This window comes from Panthera onca, chromosome D1 (assembly GCF_046562875.1).
Source record: "Panthera onca isolate mPanOnc1 chromosome D1, mPanOnc1 haplotype 2, whole genome shotgun sequence".
NCBI classification, from domain to species: Eukaryota; Metazoa; Chordata; class Mammalia; order Carnivora; family Felidae; genus Panthera; species Panthera onca.
In genome coordinates this window covers 7,154,436-7,167,738 of record NC_138348.1, presented here as the reverse complement: position 1 = coordinate 7,167,738, position 13,303 = coordinate 7,154,436, and the positions used below count along the sequence as shown (strand labels likewise).

At 47.2% G+C, this 13,303-nt stretch overlaps 1 long non-coding RNA gene across 1 annotated transcript; it reads right to left on the bottom strand.

The window, feature by feature from the left end:
• Window positions 1-4,701: 4,701 nt before the first annotated feature.
• Window positions 4,702-5,937, bottom strand: LOC144612993 (uncharacterized). Its single transcript, XR_013550272.2, has 2 exons — window positions 5,850-5,937; window positions 4,702-5,695 (listed from the first exon to the last, which is right to left on the bottom strand). It is a non-coding gene; the product is annotated as an uncharacterized LOC144612993 (long non-coding RNA).
• Window positions 5,938-13,303: the final 7,366 nt, after the last annotated feature.

Here is a 13,303-nt window from a genome sequence, read left to right as displayed (position 1 = left end):
TCATCACCTTCACCACCTCCCCAACTGGCCTGACCAATTTAGCTGTCACAGAGTTGGCTCCCCCGCGAGGCCATCTATTACTTTCTAGTGACTAAAACCAATGGTCAGCTTTCGGTTCTCGCCTGACTCGATCTCTTTCCTCTTGTAAAAAGTCTCCTCCTTCAACTTCCTGTGATCCCACAGGCCTCTGCTTTTCTCTCTGGCTGTACATCTGCCCCTTTCCTCCCTCTGTCCTTTTATTTAAATGTCGGTGTCCACGTTGGCCCCTTCTGTTTGTTTTGTGTACATAATGTCCTCTGCTCCTGTGGATTCCATTTCCCCACCCAAGTGCTGATGACTCCCACGTCTGGTCTTTACTAGAATATCTCCTGTTTTTAAAACACTTCAGTGTCCCTAGTCATCGCCTCTTACCCGGCTCCGGAAACGTGGGCATCTTGTTCCCCTGCCCCTCTCCATCTGTCCCCACATCCCCACTGGTAAATAAGTCATTTATTCAGTTGTCTGCGAATATGTGTCAGATGCAGCCTGTTCTAGGAACTTAGGATGTCCGTGAACAAAACACAGATCTCTGCCTTTTTGACGTTTTATTCTAGTAAATGTGCTGGGTGATAGACAATACGCATGATGTAAGTGAATTCTCTACTACATTGGGAGGCAATGAATAGTAAGTACTCTAGGCAAAAAAAAAAAAAAAAAAGAGCAGAACAAAAGGGGGTCAGGAGTGTGGTAGGGTGCTTGAAGCAGGTTGCCATATCAGTGAGAAGCTGGACAAAGACTTGAAGGAGGTAGAGGCGTGAGCCAAGTGGATATCTGGGTAAAGAGTTGCAGCTAGGTAAGAGTCGACCTGTCCTGGTTTGTTGGAGGATGTGGGTGTGGCCAGAGTGGAAATAGCAAAAGGGTAAGGAGGAGGAGGAGGCAGAACCAGATGGCATTAGCCATTACCAGGACCTTGGCTTTTACTCTGAGTGACATGAGGAGCCATGAGCAGAGATGTTGTAAAAGGCTCTACTTAGGTAAGAGGGTCACTCTAGCACCTGTGCTATTGAATGGTGTGGGGTTGTGGGCAAAGGTGAGAGCGGGGGGAAAACAGGAGGCTCTTACAGTAAATTACTCAAGAGATGAAGTCCTGGGGGGTGGGGGGCACCTGGCTGGCTCAGTCGGTTAAGCCGCCGACTTCGGCTCAGGTCATGATCTCGAGGGTTCAGGTCATGATCTTGCGGTCCGTGAGTTTGAGCCCTATGTTGGGCTCTGTGCTGACAGCTCAGAGCCTGGAGCCTGCTTCCGATTCTGTGTCTCCCTCTCTCTGCCCCTCCCCTGCTCAGGCTCTGTCTCTCTCGCTCGCAAAAATAAATAAACATTAAAAAGAGAGAGAGAGAGAGAGAGAAAGATGAAGTCCTATTGAGTCTGCCTCCGAAGTGTTTCCATCGCCATCTCCTGGTCTTCTTGGTCCAGGCTGTCACCATCTTATGCCTGGTCCAGTTTAACAGCCACCCGACTGGTCTCCTTTCCTATTCTCTGCTCTCCACTTATTGCCCCTACAATGGCCAGAAAGATCTTCTGACACCTCCGTTCATGTCTTGTCTCCTCTCCCCACGCTCTGCCTGTCAGGCATATGCCCTATTTGTGGGGACCCCAGATGTGTCATGCGTATGACTTGCCCTGTTCCTGATCCAATAAGCGAATTTAGTAAGGTTACAGGATAGAAAATCAATGTACAGAAACCCACTGCATTTCTATACACCAATAATGAAGCAACAGAAAGAAATTAAGGCAGCAATCCCATTTAAAATTGCACCAAAAATAATAAAATATCTAGGAATAAACTTAACCAAGGAAGCGAAAGACTTGTACTCTGGAAAACTACGAAACGTTGATGAAAGAAATCGAAGATGATACAAGTGGAAAGATATTTCATGCTCAGGGATTGGAAGAACAAATATTGTTAAAATGTCCATAGTACCCAAAGCAATCTACAGACTTAATGCAATCCCTATCAAAATACCAACAGCATTACTCACAGAACTAGAACAAATAATCCTAAAATTTGTATGGAACCACAAAAGACCCCGAATAGTGAAAACAATCTTGGTAAAGAAAAACAAAGCTGGAGGCATCACATTTCCAGATTTTAAGTTATACTACAAGCTGTAGTAATGAAAACAGTGTGGTACTGACACAAAGATAGACACATAGAGGGATGCCTGGGTGGCACAGTCAGTTAAGCGTCTGACTTTGGCTCCAGTCCTCAGGTCATGATCTCACCGTTTGTGAGTTTGAGCCCCGCATCAGGCTCTCTGTCAGCACAGAGCCTGCTTTGGATCTTCTCTCTCTCTCTCAAAAATAAATAAACATTAAATAAATGGAAAGATATCTGATATCTATGGGTTATAGGACTTAATATTGTTAGACGGCATGGTCCCTAAAATTGATCTAAAAATTCAGCAGTCCCTGTCAAAATCCCTGCTGCCTTCATCGCAGAAATTGATGAGATCTTCAAATTCATGTGGAAATGCGTAAGACCCCCAATAGAGAAAACATTCTTAAAAAGGAAGAAGAAAGTTGGAGTACTCATACTTCCTGATTTTAAAAACTTACTACAAAGCTACAATAAGCAAGATTATGTAGTAATAGCAAAAGGATAGACAAAGAAGGGGAGTAGAATTAAAAGTCCAGAAATAAGCATATACATTTATAGTCAGTTGATTATCAACAACACGATGCAGCGGGGGAAAAGTAGTCTTGTCAACAAATGGTTCTGGGAACCTTACCTCACACCATACACAAAACATTAGCTTACAATGGATCAAAGGCCTAAATGTAAGACCTGAAACTATAACAGTCTTAGGGAAAACACAGGCATAAGTCTACATGACCTTGGGTTAGATAATGGTTTCCTGGATATGACATCAAAAGCATCGCAATGAAAGAAAAACTAGCTACATTGGACTTCATCAAAACTTAAAACTTTTGTGCTTCAAAAGACAGCATCAAGAAATTGAAGAGACAACCCGCAGAATAACAGACAAGATTTGCAGACCATATATCTGATGAAAGACTTGTATCTAGACTATAAAAAGAATGCTTCCAACTCAATAATAAAAAGGCAGATAACCCACTTCAAAAATGGCAAAGGAGTTGAACAGAAATTTCTTTCAAGGAAGAAATGGCCAATAGGCACATGAAGGAAACGCAAACCAAAACCACAATGAGATCACTTCACGCCCAGATGGTTATAATAAAAAAGACACACACAAAAAGCCCCATAATAACAAGTATTAGCAAGGATGTAGAGACATTGGCGCCTTCACGCATTTCTAGCAGGGGAAAATAGTACAGGTCCTTTGGAAAACAGTTTGGCATTTCCTCAAGAAAATGAACGGAGCGTTACCCTATGATCCCGCAGTGCCACTCCTGGTTACATCCCCAGGAGAAGTGAAAATGTCTGTTCACATAAACACTTGTACATGAGTGTTCGAAGCAGCATTATTCAACCTAGCTGAAAAGTGGAAACCCAAAGGTCCGTGAACGGAGAAACAAAATGTAACGTATCTATCCAATGGAGTATTATTCAGCTATAAAAAGGAACGAAGGGCTGATTCATGCTATAACACTGATGAACCTTGAAAACATTATGCTCCGTGAAAGAAGCTAGACATATCGTATCATTCCATTTCTGTTAAATATCTGGAAGAGTAAAGTCCACATAGACAGAAATTTAGTGGATGCCAGGGGCTGGATTGGGAAACGGGGAGCGATGGCTAATGGATGTGGGGTTGCCTTTGGGGGTGATAGAAATGTTCTGGAATACATACTAGTAACGGTTGCCCGACTTGGTAACTATACTTAAAATCGCTGAATTGTACACTTTCAAATGGTGAATATTATGGTATGTGAATTTTACCAATGAAAAAGTCAAGGAAACAACAAAGTAGAAATTAATAAAATAAGTAAAGCTGAACTAGAGATTAACAAAGGTGAAAGCTGGTACTTTGAATTCGCTAATAATAAGATCTGTAGAGGCTGCTTTTAGGCAACAGGCTTGAGCAGTGGGAACCTGAGAAAGGTAGAAGGGGCCCACCGTGACCACCTATCAGGTGCCACACCTCAAAATACCCATAAGCCCTAGCTGACCAAGGGGCTACTTACAACCAGTCATAGGCACCGAAAAGAAAATTCCATACGAACCTCCCCTACCTCCTGACCTCCTCCCCTTAACCACAGCCCCCCACCCCCGCTTCCAGGCAGACAATCTCTTTGCTGTCCTGCCCTCCTTCCCTTGCAGTGTATTCCACGAACTTCTAACTCCTTTGTTCTGCCTTGGGTGAATTCTTTCACCTCTGAGACACCAGCCTCCACCTGATCGGTCACCCCCCCAAGATAGACTGCTGTCAAGACTGATCAAAAAAGGGGGCACCTGGGTGGCTCAGTCAGTTAAGTGTCAGACTTCGGCTCGGGTCGTGGTCTCGCGATCTGTGAGTTCGAGCCCCGCGTCGGACTCTGTGCTGACAGCTCAGAGCCTGGAGCCTACTTCCGATTCTGTCTCCCTCTCTCCCTGAACTTACCCTGCTCACGCCCTCTCACTTTCTCAAAAATAAATAAAACAGTTTTTAAAAAATTAAAAAAAAAGACTGATAAAAAAAAAAAGAGTTGAGGTCTAAATGATATAAAGAATGGAAATCAGAAATAACCACAGACACAGCAGAGGTTTTAAAATAATATAAATAGAGTAGGTGGAATTTTATGGCAATACATTGGAAAACTTAGGTGAAATGGACAACTTCTGGAAAATAAAAGATGTGCTAAAACTGAGAACAAAAATAGACCAATAAATATTTTTAAGATGAGTCAGTAGTTAACTATCTCCATTCCTCCTCCTGGGATACAGACAACACAAGACTTTATTAGGCCCAGAGGGTTAACAAGCTCAGGACTGTAAAACTCTCAATTCTTCTCCAAATGGACTTAAAATTTCAATCTAGATCAAAAAGGTTTTTTGGTGGAATTGAAGGGTTTCTTTTAAAATGTATATATACAATCTGGGTGCCGGGGTGGCTCAGTCGGTTAAGTGTCCGACTGCGGCTCGGGTCATGATCTCACGGTTCATGGGTTCGAGCCCTGCGTCGGGCTTTGTGCTGACAGCTCAGAGCCTGCTTCGGATTCTGTGTCTCCCCCTCTCTGCCCCTCCCCTGCTCATGCTCTGTCTCTCAATAATAAATAAACATTTTAAAAAAAAAGGATAAATTGAGTTCAGTGTCACTGCCATGAAAAGTTGTCCACCCTATGTTATTATGGAAAAAAGAGATTGTATAATGGTTATACAGTAAGATTTCAGTTTTGTGAACCGAGGGGGAAAAAATCCCTTAAAATATCCACAGGAATATTCACCAACTAGTCCTGGTGGTGATGTGGGTGGAAGGTAGCGATAGGATTGTGTCTGTGTTTATGGGTTAGACATTTCTGTAAGGTTTGAATTTTTCACCAAGAAAGGGGATTCCTTTCATACACAGAAAAATAAATAAAGGTTTAAAAACAAAGGCAGTAGCAATTCCAGGTCGCTGGGAGCTGGGTGGCCAGGTGAGCCTGAAGCTTCGTGGAGAAGGGCACCATTGACAATCTAGAGGACAATCAGAGACTCAAGCCGCCTGCCCACAGGCACATCCGACCCTGGGTCGAGTTTTGTTTGACCTGCGCAGCACTGACAATTATTATAAATTAGTCGTCGTTGCTTAAAATACATGATTTCACACAAGAAGTAAGGATTCCTGGCTTCTCCAGGAGCCTCACGGGGCCCACCTCCCCAGTGAGAGCTGCTTCCCGTCCCCAGGGCCAAGTTCACTCTTGCTCATTACCTGTCCCAGCTCCTTGGACATTGGCTTCCTTCCCTGGGGCAGGCGTCGAAAAGGAGACAATTCTCGGCACTCCTTGACGAGCGATGCCCACTCCTCAACTCAGCTGGGTATCGGCTCCAGGGGGCACACGTCAGAAATTCCTCCCATCATTTATCTGACACGCATTTATTCAATTCTGTTTCTTCTATGGAGCCCCTGCCCGTGTCAAAAGGAATGAAAGGAAACCTCATTAGAAGGGAGCCAGGAGGCCAGCAGGGGGAGCTCTCACGCCCAACATTAGCTGTCAACCGCGGAGCCAACGGGGAGGGAAGGAACCCGCGAGCGATAGTTCCTACTTTTACTGACCATCCCAGCGGGAGGAAGGCACATTTCTTCTTCCTCCAGCCACAGCCCAGCCAAGGACAGACAGTCGCAGCTCAGCCACTGAGAAGCCACCATACGTCAAGCTCCCCGTTTATGACTCCCGACGCCCCACTTGCCTCTATCAAAGAATGGCCCTCTCCTTTGTTCGGGGACTTGCCTGCGGTTTTACCGCGGCAGCTTGCTCGTCCCAGATTGTAAATTCTCAGCGATTCCCGAGCAAGCCCATCCTTTGCTGGGAAAACGGCTGGCTGTGCCGGATGATGCCACATGGGGGAGAAAAGAGTTGTGCGCTCCACTCAGCCTTGCCCAAACTGCAAAACTGTGAGGAATGAAACGGCGGTTGTTGGTGCAAACCTTCAGGTTTTAGGGTGGTTTGTTTCACAGCGATAGACGGCCCAAACAGTGGGCATCATACCCGTTTTGTCTCCCCGTTCCCAGCCCCAGGTCCAGGGCCTGGTACAAAACAAGAGCTCAGTGAATATTGAAGGAGGAAATAAACAAACGTTTGGGTAGATGAATAGATGGGTGGATACGTGCATTGTCTTGGGCCTGATGGCCCTGAAGTGGTCGGTTCTGGCCGAATCAGGGACACAGAGGGCAGCAGCTTCGTGGAGAAGCGAGGGGACAGTCCCTGTTGCGATTGTTTGAAATCATTTCCTCCTGCACAGGGTTCCAGTCAGAGCCACTTGAGGTGGCATACCACAGGCAGTGGGGACCCGGCTGTTCCAGTGAGATGACACTGCCATCCAGGGGCCTGGAAGGCTCCGCGGTGCCACGGTTTGGGAAGCACAGGGACAGAAGGAATACCTGGGGGGGGGGGGGGGGAGGGGCTCTATTTCACTGGGTTCCAGAGTTAAGTCTCCCATGGTTGCCACGGAACAGCTGAAGCATATGTGGTTTTTTTTGTTGTTTTGCTCTGTTTGGCTTCGTTTTATCATTCCAACCTCTGCAGTCCAAGAAGGCAGCTGGAAGGAGCCTGGGACAGCTGCCACGTGAGCCAGATGGCTACACCCGCTTCCACTCTCTGCTCTGACAAAGGCCTTCCCAACCGGACATTGGGATTCCCGCGTGGTCGGCTTCAGCCCGCCTCCCCCCCACCCTTCCTCATCCCCTTTGTGTTGTCGTCAAGCCCACTTTGTCCTCGTGCCACCCCACTCTGCTGGTCTCTTTGGCAAAGGTCTCTTCTCTATGCTTTTCTTCTCCCGTTTGCCCGGAAAATCCCTAGGGCTCGTCTGAGACACTGCCAAGCATCGGCTGTAAACCCAAATGAATCTCTCCCTCCTCTTGGCGCCTGTGAACACAATCTCATATGACCCCATATTGTAATGGTTCCCGCGTCTGTGGCCTCCGTCGGCACAGGGTTTGGAATAGTGAAAACTGCTCCCCTGTGGATGCTGCAAATCGTAAGGATTATCACACAGCCCGTGTGTGCTGAGCTCTGACTGGATGCCGGGCGTGGTTTTAATTCTTACAACGGTCCCACGAGCCAGGTTCTGTGATCACGCGTGGTTCGTGGACGAGGAGACCGAGGGACAGAAAGACTGAGCAACTCGCCCGAGCTTTGCAGAGCTGCTAGGGAAAGACAGTCAGCCCCGAAACCCAGGCAGGGTGGCCCCATAGCCCTGTTCTCACCCCTCTTACTTTGTACCTTGTCCATTTTCTCAATCCCCGTCCTGTGACAAGCTGCCGTCGTTTTTTGTTTGTTTGATTTTATTTTTTTAATTTAATTTTATTTTTTTTAAATTTTTTTTAACATTTATTTATTTTTGAGACAGAGAGAGACAGAGCATGAACGGGGGAGGGGCAGAGAGAGGGAGACACAGAATCCGAAGCAGGCTCCAGGCTCCGAGCCATCAGCCCAGAGCCCGACGCGGGGCTCGAACTCACAGACCGCGAGATCGTGACCTGAGCTGAAGTCGGACGCTTAACCGACTGAGCCACCCAGGCGCCCTATTTGTTTGTTTTTTAAAGTAAACTCTAAGCTGAACGTGGGGTTTGAACTCATGACCCCAAGATCAAGAGTCGCATGCTCTACTGACTGAGCCAGCCAGGCACCCCGAGGTGCCATTTTATGTATTTATTTATTTATTCATTTTTTTATCAAATTATTTTTCAGTTTTTATTTATTTATTTTGAGAAAGAGAGAGAAGGAAAGAACAAGTGGGGGAGGGGCAGAAAGAGGGGGACAGAGGATCTGAAGCAGGCTCTGTGCTGACAGCAGAGAGCCTGACGTGGGGCTTGAACTCACCAACTGGGAGATCGTGACCTGAGCCAAAGTTGGATGCTTAATTGACTGAGCTGCCCAGGAGCCCCGCAAGTTGCCATTTTATTGCTGAGAAAGTAAAAGCTCAGAGAGGCTAGGGAACTTAGCCAGAGTCACCCTGCTGGGTGTCTCTGAGTCCTGGCCGAGCCGGGACTCTGTCTGGTTCCCCAATACAACTTAGCACTTCTTGTGAGCCAACAGGCCCCACCGTCCGGACCCAGGTCCCCCGGGGCCTGTGGTGAATTACGCCCCTAACCCAAGCAGTGTCTGGGCTAAGCCTTTCCCCACAGTCTCTGGGAAAAGCCAGGGAACAGTCACCACCAGGCTAGACAGCCTGAGTGTCATCGGAGGGCAGAGCAGAGACCGGGAGCCACGTCGTAACTCTGAACGCAGGCCCTGAGGGCAACTGTAAAGGGACGTAGAATACAGGGGTGGGCTAAGGACAGGTCCAGGGACAGCACCTCTTACACAAATGTACCAAAAAAGGTATTAGGGGTGGGGCACCTAGGCAGCTCAGTCAGTTAGGCATCCAGCTCAGGTCATGATCTCATGGTTTGTGGGTTCGAGCCCTGAATCAGGCTCTGTGCTGACAGTATGGAGCCTGCTTGGGATTCTCTCTCTCCCTCTCTCTCTGCCCCTCCCTTGTTTGTGCTCGCTCTCTCTCTCTCTCTCTCTCTCTCTCTCAAAAATAAATAAATAGGGGTGCCTGGGTGGCTCAGTCGGTTGAGCGTCGGACTTCGGCTCAGGTCACGATCTCGCAGTTTGTGGGTTCGAGCCCCGCATCGGGCTCTGTGCTCACAGCTCAGAGCCTGGAGCCTGCTTCAGATTCTGTGTCTCCTTCTCTCTCTGCCCCTCTGCCATTTGGGCTCTGTCTTTCTCTTTCTCTCTCAAAAATAAATAAACATTAAAAAAAAAATAAACTTTAAAAAAAAAAAGGAAGGTATTGGGGGCAATAAGGTGATGGCTTGGGCAATGAGCGAGCGCTCAGCCGATCAGCACACGTTTATAGGGCCTGTTAGGTGCCAGGCACAGGGCTCTGTGCTGGGGGCTTGGTAGAGAACCAAAAGACACTTCCTGCCCTCATGAGCCTTCTCGCCTGGTGCAGGGAATTTGGGACACACACTTTTCCTTCTGCCGCTCTCCCATCAGAATGGACGGGGTTTCCCTCCTGCCGTTCATTCAGTCGTTTCTTTATCCAACAAGTATGTACTGAGTGCCCACCATGAGCCAGGCCTTGTTCTAAGTGTGGAGAACGCATTAGTGAGCAAAACAGATAAAGGTCCCACCTCGTGGAGCTTCCGGTCGATAGGCAACAAAGAAACAAGGAAACACATAGAGAAGTGTTGACTTTGGGAAATGAGGAGGGGAGGGGAGGGGGAGCAGATGAGGAGGACCCAGAGGGTCCGAAAGGAGGAGAGACAGTCCTTCTATCCCCGCAGAGGGTGTACGCAGAGATGTGGGCTCGGGAGATCCAGGAGGACAAGGGAATGAGCGTGGGAGGTTGGAGGCTCGAGAAGTCACGACCAGTTATCTCAGAAAGAGGGACAGCGGGGGTGGGGGGCACCTGGGTGGCTCAGTCGGTTAAGCTTCCGACTTTGGCTCCGGTCGTGATCTCGTGGTCTGTGGGTTCAAGCCCCATGTCAGGCTCTGTGCTGACAGCTCAGAGCCTGAAGCCTGCTTTGGATTCTGTGTCTCCCTCTCTCTCTCTGACCCTCCCCCACTCTCTCTCACTCTCTTTCTCTCTCTCTCTTTCAAAAATAAATAAACATTAAAAAAAAGAAAAAAAGAGGGATGGGATCCACACAGACAAACACAGGAGAATGTAAGGAGGTGTGTGCCCAGAGACTCCCGTGGCCCAAGTTCACAGTCAAGCAGCCTTCCGCTTATCATATTTGCTTCTCCTCAGGTGCAGGTACCTCGTAGGTGGGTGAATGGGTTCAGCCAGGGCGTGGTGCTCCTGGGAGGTGTCCATGCGTTCTGGACACTCGTCTAGGCAAGAGGCGGCCCCTAATTCTCCTCCCCTTGAGTGGGCGCTGGGCTGGGTCATTCACTTCGAATGAGTAAATGGTGGCTGAAAAGTGTGACATCCAGTCACAAGAGGCACTTTGGCTTCCTGCTTGCCCTCTGTCTTGGGTCACTCACTCTGGGGGAAGCCACTTGCCATGGCGTGCAGACACGCAGGCAGGACCACAGGGTCAGAGCTGAGGCCCTGCAGCCCACAGCCATGAGAGTGAGCCCCCAGGGAAGGGGACCCTCCAAGCAAGTCTTCAGATGATGGCAACTCAGGCCGACATCTTTTTGATTGATTGATTGATTGATTGATTGGCATCTCTCTCTTTTTTTAAATTTAATTTATTTTTAAAATCTCCATCCAAGTTAGTTAGCATATAGGGCAACAATGATTTCAGGAGTAGATTCCTTAGTGCCCCTGACCCATTTAGCCCATCCCCCCTCCCACAACCCCTCCCGTAACCCTCAGTTTGGTCTCCGTATTGAAGAGTCTCTTTTGTTTTGTCCCCCTCCCTGTTTTTATATTATTTTTGCTTCCCTTCCCTGATGTTCATCTGTTTTGTCTCTTAAAGTCCTCATATGAGTGAAGTCATGGGATTTTTGTCTTTCTCTGACTAATTTCGCTTAGCATAATACCCTCCAGTTCCATCCACGTGGTTGCAAATGGCAAGATGTCATTCTTTTTGATTGCCGAGTAATACTCCATTGTATCTATATACCGCATCTTCTTTATCCATTCATCCATCGGTGGACATTTGGGCTCTTTCCATACTTTGGCTGTTGTCGATCGTGCTGCTATGAACATGGGGGTGCATGTGTCCCTTCGAAACGGCACACCTGTATCTCTTGGATAAATGCCTAGTAGTGCCATTGCTGGGTCGTAGGGTAGTTCTATTTTTAGTTTTTTGAGGAACCTCCACACTGTTTTCCAGAGTGGCCGCACCAGTTTGCATTCCCACCAGCAGTGCAAAAGAGAGCCTCTTTCTCCGCATCCTCGACAAATCTGTGGTTGCCTGAGTTGTTAATGATAGCCATTCTGACTGGCGTGAGGTGGTATCTCAGTGTGGTTTTGATTTGTATTTCCCTGATGATGAGTGATGTGGAGCATCTTTTCATGTGCCTGTTGGCCATCTGGATGTCTTCTTTGGAGAAGTGTCTATTCATGTCTTTTGCCCATTTCTTCACTGGGTTGTTTATTTTTTGGGTGTTGAGTTTGATAAGTTCTTTATAGATTTTGGATACTAACCCTTTATCTGATATGTCACTTGCAAATATCTTCTCCAATTCTGTTGGTTGCCTTTTAGTTTTGCTGAGTGTTTCCTTTGCTGTGCAGAAGTTTTTATTTTGATGAGGTCCCAATAGATCATTTTTGCTTTTGTTTCCCTTGCCTCCGGAGATGTTTCGAGTAAGAAGTTGCTGCGGCCAAGGTCAAAGAAGTTTTTGCCTGCTTTCTCCTCGAGGATTTTGATGGCTTCCTGTCTTATGTTTAGATCTTTCATCCATTTTGAGTTTTGTGTGTGTGTCTGGTGTAAGAAAGGGGTCCAGGTTCATTTTTCTGCATGTCGCTGTCCAGTTTTCCTAATACCACTTGCTGAAGAGACTGTCTTTATTCCATTGGATATTCTTTCCTTCTTTTCAAAGATTAGTTGGCCATATGTTTGTGGGTCCATTTCTGGGTTCTCTATTCTGTTCTGTTGATCTGAGCGTCTGTTTTGTGCCAAGCTCCGGCTGACATCTTGATTGCAAACCTCACGAGAGATGGCGAGTCAGGACTTTTAGCTCTGTTGCTCCTGAAGTCCTAACCCATGGAACAGAGAGGGAGTAAATTGCTTTTTGATCGAAACCACAAAGCTCTGGGATAATTTTTCTACAACAACAGGTAACTAATACACCAAGTGTCTTTGACAGAGGGGCCATCGGAGGGCAGGCTCCCATCTGTTTGTGTAAGAACCCAGGCTCCTTCCACTTTGTGGCTCTGCCATCCCCTGGGGGCCCACGGAGTGCCCTGGAGACCCTCTGCATTTGGCCAGAAGTCAGGGATATAGAAAGTGAGGGAGATTGTTAGGGAGCTATTTAAATGCCACACCTGGTAGTGAATAATAAAATACAACGAAACATGGGATGAGGAAGTGACATTTAAAATGGAAGCGAAAGAGGGGCGCCCGGGTGGCTCAGTCAGTTAAGCCTCCGACTTGGGTTCAGGTCACGATCTCACAGTTTGTGAGTTCAAGCCCCGCGTCAGGCTCTGTCCTGACAGTGCGGAGCCTGGAGCCCAGAGCCGGCTTTGAGTTCTGTGTCTCCCTCTCTCTCTGCCTCTCCCCCCACTCAAGCTCCGTCTCTGTCTCTTTCTCAAAAATAAATCAACATTAAAAAAATTAAAATTGTGAAATACTTGATATGTACAAAATAGTTGTCAAATGTACATAAACCATGGAGTGAAATAATAAACACCAAATTTGAAAAACAAAACATTGGCAACATGTCTGTTTCTCCATTGCCTCCTCCCAACACATCTCCCTGACTTCCACACCCCTACTTTTTATTATTGTATTTTTTATTTTTTTATTATTTATTATTTTTAAAAAAATTTTTAATGTTTATTTATTTTTGAGAGAGAGAGACCGAGGGACAGAGGGTGGGCAGGGGAGGGAGAAGGGCGGAGAGAGAGGGAGACACAGAACTCGCAGAGGGCTCCAGGCTCCGCACTGTCAGCACAGAGCCTGACGTGGGGCTTGAACTCACGAACGTGAGATCATGACCTGAGCCAAAGTTGGACACTTAACCCACTGAGCCCCCCAGGTGCCCCATATTATTTTAT